The following is a 12,029-nucleotide window of genomic DNA, read 5'->3' as shown; positions in this document are numbered from 1 at the left end:
TCATAGCTTTACTAGAAAAAAATTTATAAGGTGAAGATAGAAATTAGTTGTAAAAATTGGGTGAGATAATTATAAATATATATACATATATACTATGTATAGGAGAAATTATAGATGACCTATAGGTTGGAAGGAAAGTTGAAGGGTGTAACCCTTAAACAAACCTCAGTCATGGGTGAACAAACATAGCACTCAAAGAAGGGTCATGGATCCTCCATCATAGAGGTTCTCTGGTTTATCTCTACACTAGAATAAGTCTATCTATTTTCAAAGAAATATATGCATATAATATACATTGAGTAAACCAACAAAATGTGATAACATGTCTTGAAACAAAAGCAAGAAAGCAACCAAAGGGTATTGTGTAAATAAAGAAGTTTTCAACTCTGATATATACATACCTATGTATAAAGAATTTTTGGATGCCTTTTGAAGCCATAAAGGAGAAACAAGAAATAAAAATGATAGTATCAACTAAGATATAGACACTTATGTAGTAAAGTTGAGGGTTTTTCCTTTTGTTTAAAACCTAAACCCAAAATGAGAGAATTTGGGATTTCAGTAGAACAACTCATAACAAACAAAACCAGAGATTAAAACATGAATAACCAAAACTAATATACTAGGGTTTCATTGTGTTTATATTAAATTAAATGTTTTACATTGTGGAGAGAAATTGCAAGAACGAGAGATACACATTTTCTATAGGGGTTCTTTTAAAAAAAATAGTTGACCATTACTTAGGATAGATAATCCATCAATTTTTTTATTACTATCCAAAAGACAATCTATAAGGGGTATTTTTAACATTAAAATCTGAGCTACTAAAATATACACAAATGGGTTTGAACCTAAGAGTCTGTACTATCTAGTAAATGAGAAGGCCATAGTTTATACTATCTAGTAAATCGAGAAGGCCACAACCTTTCCTTCAACAAGAAAATTTATATACAAATATACAAATTGGAGTAAGCGAAACTATATAACCACTAAGACTTCACAATCCATTGCAAACAAATGACTCCATGACAAGAGTTTTGAGCCAATGTGGAAATAGCAAAAGCACACTCAAAATAAGAACCTATGGAAAAGGGCAAAGTTGTAACCCTCCTTTGCTAAGTCTTAGCCACCAAAGAGAAGACACCAAAACACACCTATCAAAATACCACACCACAATGGTATTATTAAAATGCTCCCAGAATATGATTTCTTCTCAAGAGGTAAATCAATAGGGTAAACCAAATTGTACCAAAAACCTCTATATACATGTGAGGCATATATTTGGGAACGATCGACTATTCCTATAGATAAATTTAATAACGGCATTGAAAATAAACAAAATTAATGTTAAATCGAGAAAAAAAAAGAAAAAAAAAAAAGCAATCAAAACAGTCAAAATGCATTCGACTCCTAAGGGTTAAACCGTAAGAGAAGAGGCACAAAAGACCTTAACATGGAAATTAGCTGTTTGAATATATGCAGAGAGGTACTGGAGCTCTAGGGTCTTTACCCATTATCGGCACCGTGGTCAACAAAACCTTCGCTCAAGAATTAAAATTTTGCGATGAAAACCTTGGCAAAGAGCTTAAAACTTTGTCAAAACAAATAATACATCAAAATGAGAACAAGAGTGAACCATGAAATAGTGAATGAAAAAAGGGATGAGATTGGAAAAATTACCAGAGAGTAGGAAAACATTCAGAAAAAAAACAAATTTGGGAGCATTGGCTTGATCCAGGGATTCATCGTTGAGGCAAGAGAGAAATACGATGTTATTTACTAGGGATAAACACTGAACAATAGCGGGTAAACCCTAACCCTGTAAGAGAGCAACTTCTCAGCGAGAATTTTCGAGAGAATGGATGTTGGCAGTGTCTAATCCCTACTCGATCGATCTACATCATCGAATTGTGCAAACAAAATGTCATCATAAAACCAACTTAGCACGTATTTCCCCCAAAGACTCAAAAGGCAATATCATGTGGATTTTTCTATGAAAATAATCTATAGTTATCACCAAACCCCGAGGATCACCACCATATTAAACTCGTGAATACATATTTACGGATATAGATGCAATGCTTTAGAATAGTATAATGTATCAGGAGGGATGAGGCCATGACTCTTGTTTCTGCCCTAAAGTAATATTTAGAAATTTCATAAGTTTGGAATTAAAATGCTCGAGGTTTGTAATAAAAAACTTATGAATATAGGTAGAAAGACAACTAATGTTACCACACAGAATTGTAAATGTATAGATTCATGTCAAGGCATAAAATATCATTGAGAAATAACATTATTGGCAAAAATTAAAAATTCCATATTTACTTTGAAAGGGAAAAAATAGTCAGAATTCTGAATTTAGCTTATTAATGGTGAACATGGCGTAAATTATAGAAGTGTATGCATGGCAAAAACTAGAAAATCTATGGTTTAATGTATAGTAATTGTCCTTAAATTTATTAAAAAACAATTTAAAAAAGGAAAAGAACCATTATGTTTTTAATTGCAAGTTTGTATAGGATAAAAAAAATTACCACTGTAGTTATCATTTTTTTTAATTTACGGTGATGATTTTTACTCTTTGATGGAGGATATGTAACAATCTCTTTGATAGGATTTCAAGTATGTTGATCATGTTTTTTATTTTCAATATGTAGCAGAGCAACAAAGAAAAATTCTCAATCATTCAAATTAGATTCATGATACCATAGATTGCGGAGAATTTTCAAGGAATGGCTATTTTGAGAACGATGTATTTTTTCCCATTCAATTTTTGGAGGAACAATTGAATCTAGAATCTGTAATAATCCATATGTATCGATTTATAATAAAAAAGAGGGAACCTTTGCATATATAAGATGATGGAATTCTTGTGAACAAGGGGGAGGGATTTGTAATATAGGATAGTGGAGTGTGCACCCATAAGGAGGAGAATATTACAAAGGAAATGGTATTAAAAATTATAGCAATTGTGAACCATTTTTAAACTCTTTTGAAAGTGTATCAAATGAAGGATCAAGGTTGAGAGCAGAAGAACAATGGGTTGGACCCCAGAAGGAAGATTATTACAAACCATATTTGGTATTGAGGTATCCACTGCGAGAGAAAATTGTCTCAGAGCACCTATAGGTGGAAGGGGTCGAGTTATCGACGTGAGATGGATCAATAGAGTAGATGATCAGTTATATTTACATAGTTCTTTTAATTTATGGTTTCCTCCACTTTTTGTGATTTGATTATAGAATATTTAGAATATAGTAATACTATTGTTGTGTGATTTTATTCCATGAACAAATACTAAATTTATTTGCATTTTTCTATTTGTGTTGATTTAATTTCAATTGGTTATTTGTATTTCCTACTTATGTTGATTGATTTAATAATGATATTGAAAGAATGATCATTCTCTTTGTATCATACCTTGTATATTATGTATATAGTTTTATATATATATTAACTTCAAAAATAACTAAATTAACTTAAATAGTAGATTAATTGTAGATTAATGGTAGCATAGGATCAATCAATTCTATTTTATTTTCAGAAGAGAAAGAAACATCTAGGACAATGAGCTTTAAAAACCATTGAAAATGACCACACCAAAGAGCTAGGGCTATTTAAAAGCTCTAATCTCGGCCATTTCTCCCTTGTTGACTAGGGTGCATGAAACATGCTTTAACATTGATATATTCACGTTTGTTGATTTGCTTAAAATGGTGAGTGGTATATATTTCTTTAAAATTTATCTCGGTTCTATTGTGTTGTTTTTGAAAAATGAAGTTTATGGTATCACATATAAGTCAAGCTTTTCTTTTCTCCATGTATCTTTATTTTATATCTTTTATATATACAATGTTATATGATATACAATGGAAGGAGAAATTTATCATAAATGTAAGGTTATGATTAAGAACCATCACAGCTCTTCGATCTCATAATTATTTTCAGCACTTTTATGTTTATCTCCATTTTATTTATATCTTTATTTCTATCATTATATATAGAGTATACGAATCTTGAATTTATATATATTTAGATAATCTATCTTTGAAAAACATGTAATACTATATTAATATCAAAAAATGCATTAGAAGTATAAAAAATTATACAAAATATTTTGATATCTAAAAATGGTAGATAAATAAGTATTTCGATGATTATTTAATTTTTCAACAATTTAATTTAATCTATGTAGCCAAATATTATGTTAATATTTACTTGTATTAGATGAAAACTTAAGCGTTTAATTGTTTCCTTGATGGTCACAGGATTTCTTTAAGCAAAGTTGCAAAGTTTATGTACAAAAATTCTCAAAATTGGGTTGTTGGGTTCCCATTGGTATCAAATTTATAATTTTTTCTTTCCTTGTTTATTTTCTATTTCTACATATAGTTAATGGGAAAGGACTATGTTGCATCCAAAAACACTTTTTTATTATATTACAAGGAAAGAACTCCAAAAGGGAGATAGACATATCATAATATTTAACATAAATGGACAACTTCAATTATAGTAATTTTAAAAATGTTTTAGACTGGTTCAGGTGGCCAACATTTCTTGGCATGCCTTATACACAATCACATGTCTAAATTTATACTTACTTTTGTCATATGACTACCTTCTTGGAAATTTAGGACGAAATCTGGTACCTCAAAGCTTGGGAAATTTGTGATAGAAAATGCCACTCCGACTCTAAGATTTAAGCCAAATTTTGTGATTGGGTTCTGTATCTTAGACACATCACATACATAAATCACTACCTCTACTCTATCACTTTGTACTAGGAAATGAAAACTATTTACACATAGTCATGTAGGAAAAGTAGGAGAGTTACAATGAGATAATTGTCCATCTCAATGATATCTAGTGGGTCTAGAAGCATTTGTGATTATGTATGCTCAATGTAGACACTTTGTTGTTACTTATAGAGACACACCTTTCATGAAGGAGACAAAACTCACCAATAATGGGCATTTAGAATCCTGCTCCTGCAATTTCTTTTGAGAAATGATGATCCCCCAAGTTCATTACATTGTTATGTCTATATTTTATGAATTCCACTTTATATTTTTCTATGTTACACAATTGTGGATAATCTCTTATATGCAATGTATTTTTTTAAACTTACATGCTTCCATGGCCATCCATTTGCCATGTTTCATTAATAGTTATATGGAAACTCTATAATAGATTAATTTTTATGAAAAGAAGAATGTTGCCCCATCTTTATTGTCACTAGTTTGATTTTCCTTATTGGAGGTATTGATAATGATAATACTATTTTTATGTTTACTTTCAAACAATAAAATCTCCCCATATATATATGTTTAATTAATTATTTTTTTGAAAATAAAATTTGTATTTAAAAATGATTAGTTTGCTTTATAAATGGAAATGAAGATAGTGAAATCAATTTTTAAAATATTTTAAAATATAATGTATTAAAGTATATAATATATGTTGGATTATGTTATAATAATTAATTTTCCCTTTATTAAAGTTTGTATTAAAAAAAGACTATTTATAGAGTGACCATATTAAGTTTATAAAAAATAAATTTTGTTAAGTATTAATTTATAATATTATAATATTTCAACCAATTATTAATTATATATATATATATATATATATATATATAATTAATTAATTTAGTTTACATGAATTATTGAAATAATTAATTTAAATTTTAAAATATAGAATAATAGAAAGTGTGGGTGGTGGAAAATATACATCTTTCCTGAAATGTTTTACATATTAATAACAATAATGATATTTCATCATTTTCATTTTATTTTATTCCGAATATTTTATTTTGAAAAGAAGAACTATATATATATATATATAAAAAGCTTAAATTTCATTTTTAAACTTGGTCTTGATGTAAAGTAGTTTATTTCAATTTTTCTCGAGGGGTTTTCCAACGAGGGAATAATTTAGGTATGGATCCATTTAACATTATCCATTATGTGTCTTTCTCTACAACATCTAATACTCAATTCAACCATTTCACTTTACGAGAAAGGATATGGAATGACTTAGCACATTGCCTCTTTCCCCATTGCTTCAGTCGGGAATAACTCAGCCTTTCTAATTGGACTACTTCCAATTGCAATAAGTTACTCCATACCCAACACACCCGTCCTATAGTTATTTTTCTAAATTCTATTTCTTGAGTTGTTTTCATTCCTTTCCCATTTCCATTTGCATTTGAAAGTTGGCGAGAATTCCCTTTGTTCCTATTTTTGGGCCTCTTCATCTCCTATGTTTCTATCCATTTCCTTGGTATCAAATTTATAATTTTTTCTTTCCTTGTTTATTTTGTATTTCTACATATAGTTAATGGGAAAGGACTATGTTGCATCCAAAAACACTTTTTTATTATATTACATGGAAAGAAATCCAAAAGGAAGATAGACATATCATAATATTTAACATAAATGGACAACTTCAATTATAGTAATTTTAAAAATGTTTTAGACTAGTTCAGGTGGCCAACATTTCTTGGCATGCCTTATACCCAATCACATGTCTAAATTTATACTTACTTTTGTCATATGACTACCTTCTTGGAAATTTAGGACGAAATCTGGTACCTCAAAGCTTGGGAAATTTGTGATAGAAAATGCCACTCCGACTCTAAGATTTAAGCCAAATTTGGTGATTGGGTTCTGTATCTTAGACACATTACAGACATAAATCAATACCTCTACTCTATCACTTTGTACTAGTAAATGAAAACTATTTACACATAGTCATGTAGGAAAAGTAGGAGAGTTGCAATGAGATAATTGTCCATCTCAATGATATCTAGTGGGTCTAGAAGCATTTGTGATTATGTATGCTCAATGTAGACACTTTGTTGTTACTTATAGAGACACACCTTTCATGAAGGTGACAAAAGTCACCAATAATGGGAATTTAGAATCCTGCTCCTGCAACTTCTTTTGAGAAATGATGATCCCCCAAGTTCATTATGTTGTTATGTCTATATTTTATGAATTCCACTTTAAATTTTCATATGTTACACAATTGTGGATAATCTCTTATATGCAATGTATTCTTTTAAACTTATATGCTTCCATGGCCATCCATTTGCCATGTTTCATTAATAGTTATATGGAAACTCTATAATAGATTAATTTTTATAAAAAGAAGAATGTTGCCCCATCTTTATTGTCACTAGTCTGATTTTACTTATTGGAGGTCTTGATAATAATAATACTATTTTTATGTTTACTTTCAAAAAATAAGATCTCCCCATATATATAAGTTTAATTAATTATTTTTCTGAAAATAAAATTTGTATTTAAAAAATATTAGTTTGCTTTATAAACGGAAATGAAGATAGTGAAATCAATTTTTTAAATATTTTAAAATATAATGTATTAAAGTATATAATATATGTTGGATTATGTTATAATAATTAATTTTCCCTTTATTAAAGTTTGTATTAAAAGAAGACTATTTATAGAGTGACGATATTAAGTTTATAAAAAATAAATTTGGTTAAGTATTAATTTATAATATTATAATATTTTAACCCATTATTTTATATATATATATATATATATATATATATATATAATTTACATGAATTATTGAAATAATTAATTTAAATTATAAAATATAGAATAATAGAAAGTGTGGGTGGTGGAAAAGATACATCTTTCCTGAAATGTTTTACATATTAATAACAATAATGATATTTCATGATTTTCATTTTATTTTATTCCAAATATTTTATTTGGAAAAGAAGAACTATATATATATATATATATATATATAAAGCTTAAATTTTATTTTTAAACTTAGTCTTGATGTAAAGTAGTTGATTTCAATTTTTCTTAAGGGGTTTTCCAACGAGGGAATAATTTAGGTATGGATCCATTTAACATTATTCATTATGTGTCTTTCTCTACAACATCTAATAATCAATTCAACCATTTCACTTTACGAGAAAGGATATGGAATGACTTAGCACATTGCCTCTTTCCCCATTGCTTCAGTCGGGAATAACTCAACCTTTCTAATTGGACTACTTCCAATTGCAATAAGTTACTCCATACCCAACACACCCGTCCTATAGTTATTTTTCTAAATTCTATTTCTTGAGTTGTTTTCATTCCTTTTCCATTTCCATTTGCATTTGAAAGTTGGGGAGAATTCCCTTTGTTCCTATTTTTGGGCCTCTTCATCTCCTATGTTTCTATCCATTCCCTTGGTAGCCAAATTCCTATGAAGCCTGGGAGGTCTTCTCCTCAATATTTGGAATAATGTGGCATTTCATCCCTTCCTCCACCTATTTCCTCTCCTTGGCTCCCTTGTGACTCCCTCTTGATAACTCTCTACATGATTTTGTGCTCTATGTACTCTCTATCCCTAAGTCATTCATTGTTGGTTTTCAACCTCTGTATCTTCCCCTCCTTCTTTGTTGTTCCTATCCCGCAATCTTCCTCTCCCTCTTTTATGGTTGTGGCTAATAAAATCCTTTGGTTGTACTAATTCTCATGTTGACCTTCCATTCTATGCTTCTGCGAAGTGGTTCTCCTTCGATTTTAGCTACTCCTTCCTTTCCTGCCTTAGTATCTAGATTTTCTACCATCTCTTTCCCCTACCCCCATGCCTCCTTAGTGTGACCATGTCCACACGGGAGAAAATTACTATTAGGAATGGGTCTATACATCCAACATGTGGATGCATCGCCATATCGAAAAAGCCAACTCTTGTTTCCATGACCTCGCAATGGGCCCCGTCTAGAAGGATTGATCCTGTGCCGGGGGAGGGGATCCTCCCATAGAATTCAACTCTTAGACACAAAGGTTCCTTCTATGTTGGAAGATTAGGTACTTGACTCTCGGAACAGTCATGGCTATTTTAATTAGTATATGAAAATAATTGATCCTTACTAGCAGATAAATTTCCCCTGAGAAAAACACTAGTGGACCAACATGATCATGGAGAAGACATCCATTCTATTTATCATCTACATTACCAGATAAAGGACTTATACCGATGGATGGAGTACATAGAGTAGCATCTCAACATACCGCACCCAATGGGAGGCTTTACGAGAGACACCAAATACCCAATTCATGCTGTTACTACATCAAAGTTAGATGCTTCTATTTAAGTTTCTATCATGGTCCTATTAGATTGGTAATTTTTTCCAAATGTATATTTCCATGTCCATTTAGGCTAGCTATTCAATTTAAGTATGCTAAATTTGGAATTTCATAGGACAAAAATACCTCATACCTCTTTATGGAGAGTATAATTTTGTCTTTGGGGAGTTCTCCCTTGCAAGATACTGACTTAAATATCTCAATATTATTTTGTAATATCTAGTTTTGAAACAAATACAATTTACACCACAAAAAAATATTATTATAATCAACTTTTTTGTTCACAATTTGGGAACTTTGCATTACGTCAAATGAAGATTACATAAAAAATTTGCAACTAGTTTTCACGAAGAAAAACTAGACCAGTAATATAAGTTTAGAGTGTTGAGGTTACTAAGACCTTGTATAACTAGAGCATATTGTAAATAGGAAATAGAAAAAACAGTTTATTGTACTAGACCTTGAAAGACATCAACATGAGAAGACAAGAAATACTACTAGTGTTGCAAGCAGATAACTAGTGATTTATAACAACTATTAGGTAGAATATATAAGAAGTCACATTGGTTGGTCACTACCCTCATTTGACCAGAATGAGACGTTGGCTAATATCTTAGCTAGAATGGCTAGCTTGGAATCTATATTGTCATTTTTTTCTCCAACACTACCAATTTGATAAAATTCTCTCAATGAGTCCTCTTGTACCTCGCTATTTGGTCTGCAATATTAACCTTATGTTGCTTCATGCCATGATTAATGAAGTGACAGGAGAGCATGCCATGCACAAATTATAGTGGGATCTATAATCCCCTTTCATGTTAGATGACATGATATCATGGTAGGGATGGGGGGAATGACCACTATTAAAAAAATATACATTCAAAAAAAATATTTACCTTAGATATCCTTAATATATGAACAGGGTTTGTGGAAATATGATGGGCCAATATCATGGATTAGTAATATCACATTCCCAAATAAACGTAAGTCACGTTCATATGAGTTTTTTCTTTAATTAATCAATTTAAAAAAAATACATAATTTATGAAGATAAGTCTCAATATTTGATCCGTGAATACTACTAAAATATTTAGTGTAAGTTAAATCCATACCGTATTCCTAGTAATTATTGATAAGTAAAATAAAATTATGAAACCCCATTCCAAAATAAAAAACACTTATCAACATAATACCAAAACAAAAAGTTAATACTAGTTACTATACTCACAAAAATTGAGTTCAATAAAAAAATTATAATAGATGGAATGATAGTATGCAATTATAAACCTACCTAAAACCATAAGTTGTGACTATGTTCAATCTTACTGTTAGCATTCAATTGAACAATTGTGAAGGATATCCATAAACATTGTGTGTGAACACATGGTGTGAAATTATATTTATAAGATATATTTTATTTTTTTGAAATAGAGTCATGAATTTTGAAAATATAATTCAACCAAATTGAACTTGAATTCAAATTCTTCCCAAAATCAATAAGAATTTGAACTTATTTGATGGGCCTTCCAAATAGGTAAAACATAAGTCCCATCTAACCTCTCCTAAGCAGATATGGGCTATATTAAACCTACCCTTTTTCACTTAATAACATACTTTCCTATATTAATGAATTCTTAAGAGTGTCAATTAGGTTTTTCATATCTTATGTTCATAACATGGTTATTATGGAGGATTTTGAAAATACTTTTCATAAATTTGGAGGAGATCCAACTTGAGATATTCATGGGACTTGATCCCTGCTACATGAAAGTATAAAATCAATTGGGTGAGGAATTTAATGCTTGTTCCTGCTACTATGAGATGAACCAAGAAGCAAGATACCCTTTTTTAAGGATATTTGGAGGGAAAAGTAGTCCTCCTCTCAACAACGCTACTCACTACACATTTGGATAAATAAGAGGCCCGAGTAGCCTAGTAGAATAGTGTAGAGAAGTATGTGAGCGTAGGAGAAAAAGTCAAAATTAATTTTTTCAAGAAATTTTTGTAACTCTCTCATGTATAAGAAAAGTTTTAGTTAATGGAAGTGATATATTATTTTAGATCTTAGCCTGGCATTACTCTAAGGGTTCTGAGATTCCTTGTGTTACTGCCCACACACACCCCAGGTTCTCTAGATCCCTCCTTTATTATTTTTTTTATGCATCTTTTTTATTTTGCAGAGCATTTCTGAAAGTTATTTCTATTATAGCATTCATGAATGCTTCACTATAGAATTTTGATGAACAATCTTTCCTTGCAGGTTATTTGAGCACTTGGTGATAATAGTTGTAGTAGTTACACTAGTTAAATTACATTTCCACCTTGCACTTAGTTCATTCCCATTTTTGTTATTTATTTTTTGTTCATTTTTCATTCTTTATTGTTTCATGTACTATAACCTTTTTTGTAGCTACAACAAGTCCACATATTTGAGTTTTTCTAAGTGAAACTTTCAACCAGGTGTTATGATGCTTTGAATAGGTGTATTTTATTATTTTCTAACTTCTGCATACCTTATTTTCTCCTACAACTCACATTTTTCCTAGTTACCCACATTTTGGGTTGTCTCTTGTAGAAAAATGGGAATCTTGTAGTTGTTTGTAACCAACCTTCCAGAGCCACTCAAATTCACAATAAATTCATGATTTTTCTTCATTGATATATTATGACACTCCTAGAACCTTGATAATGGAACTTGAAGGTAGAGAGACCTTATAGATGCCTTGATTGTTTTTTCTTAGAAATACATTTTTACTACAAATTAGGGTTTAACATTTATACTTCACTTCAACAATGTGATTTCATTTCCTTGCAAGATAGCATAAATTAGTTCAAGTGTGTTTCTATTTCTTTGCATATAATATAGAAGTGTGCCCTCCTTTATTTCAATTAACCTAAGTTCGC

The sequence above is a fragment of the Pinus tabuliformis genome, chromosome 1_1 (assembly GCF_031772625.1).
Source record: "Pinus tabuliformis cultivar Carrire ecotype Pingquan chromosome 1_1, CPIR1, whole genome shotgun sequence".
NCBI classification, from domain to species: domain Eukaryota; kingdom Viridiplantae; phylum Streptophyta; class Pinopsida; order Pinales; family Pinaceae; genus Pinus; species Pinus tabuliformis.
Note: the sequence above shows the minus strand (reverse complement) of the source record.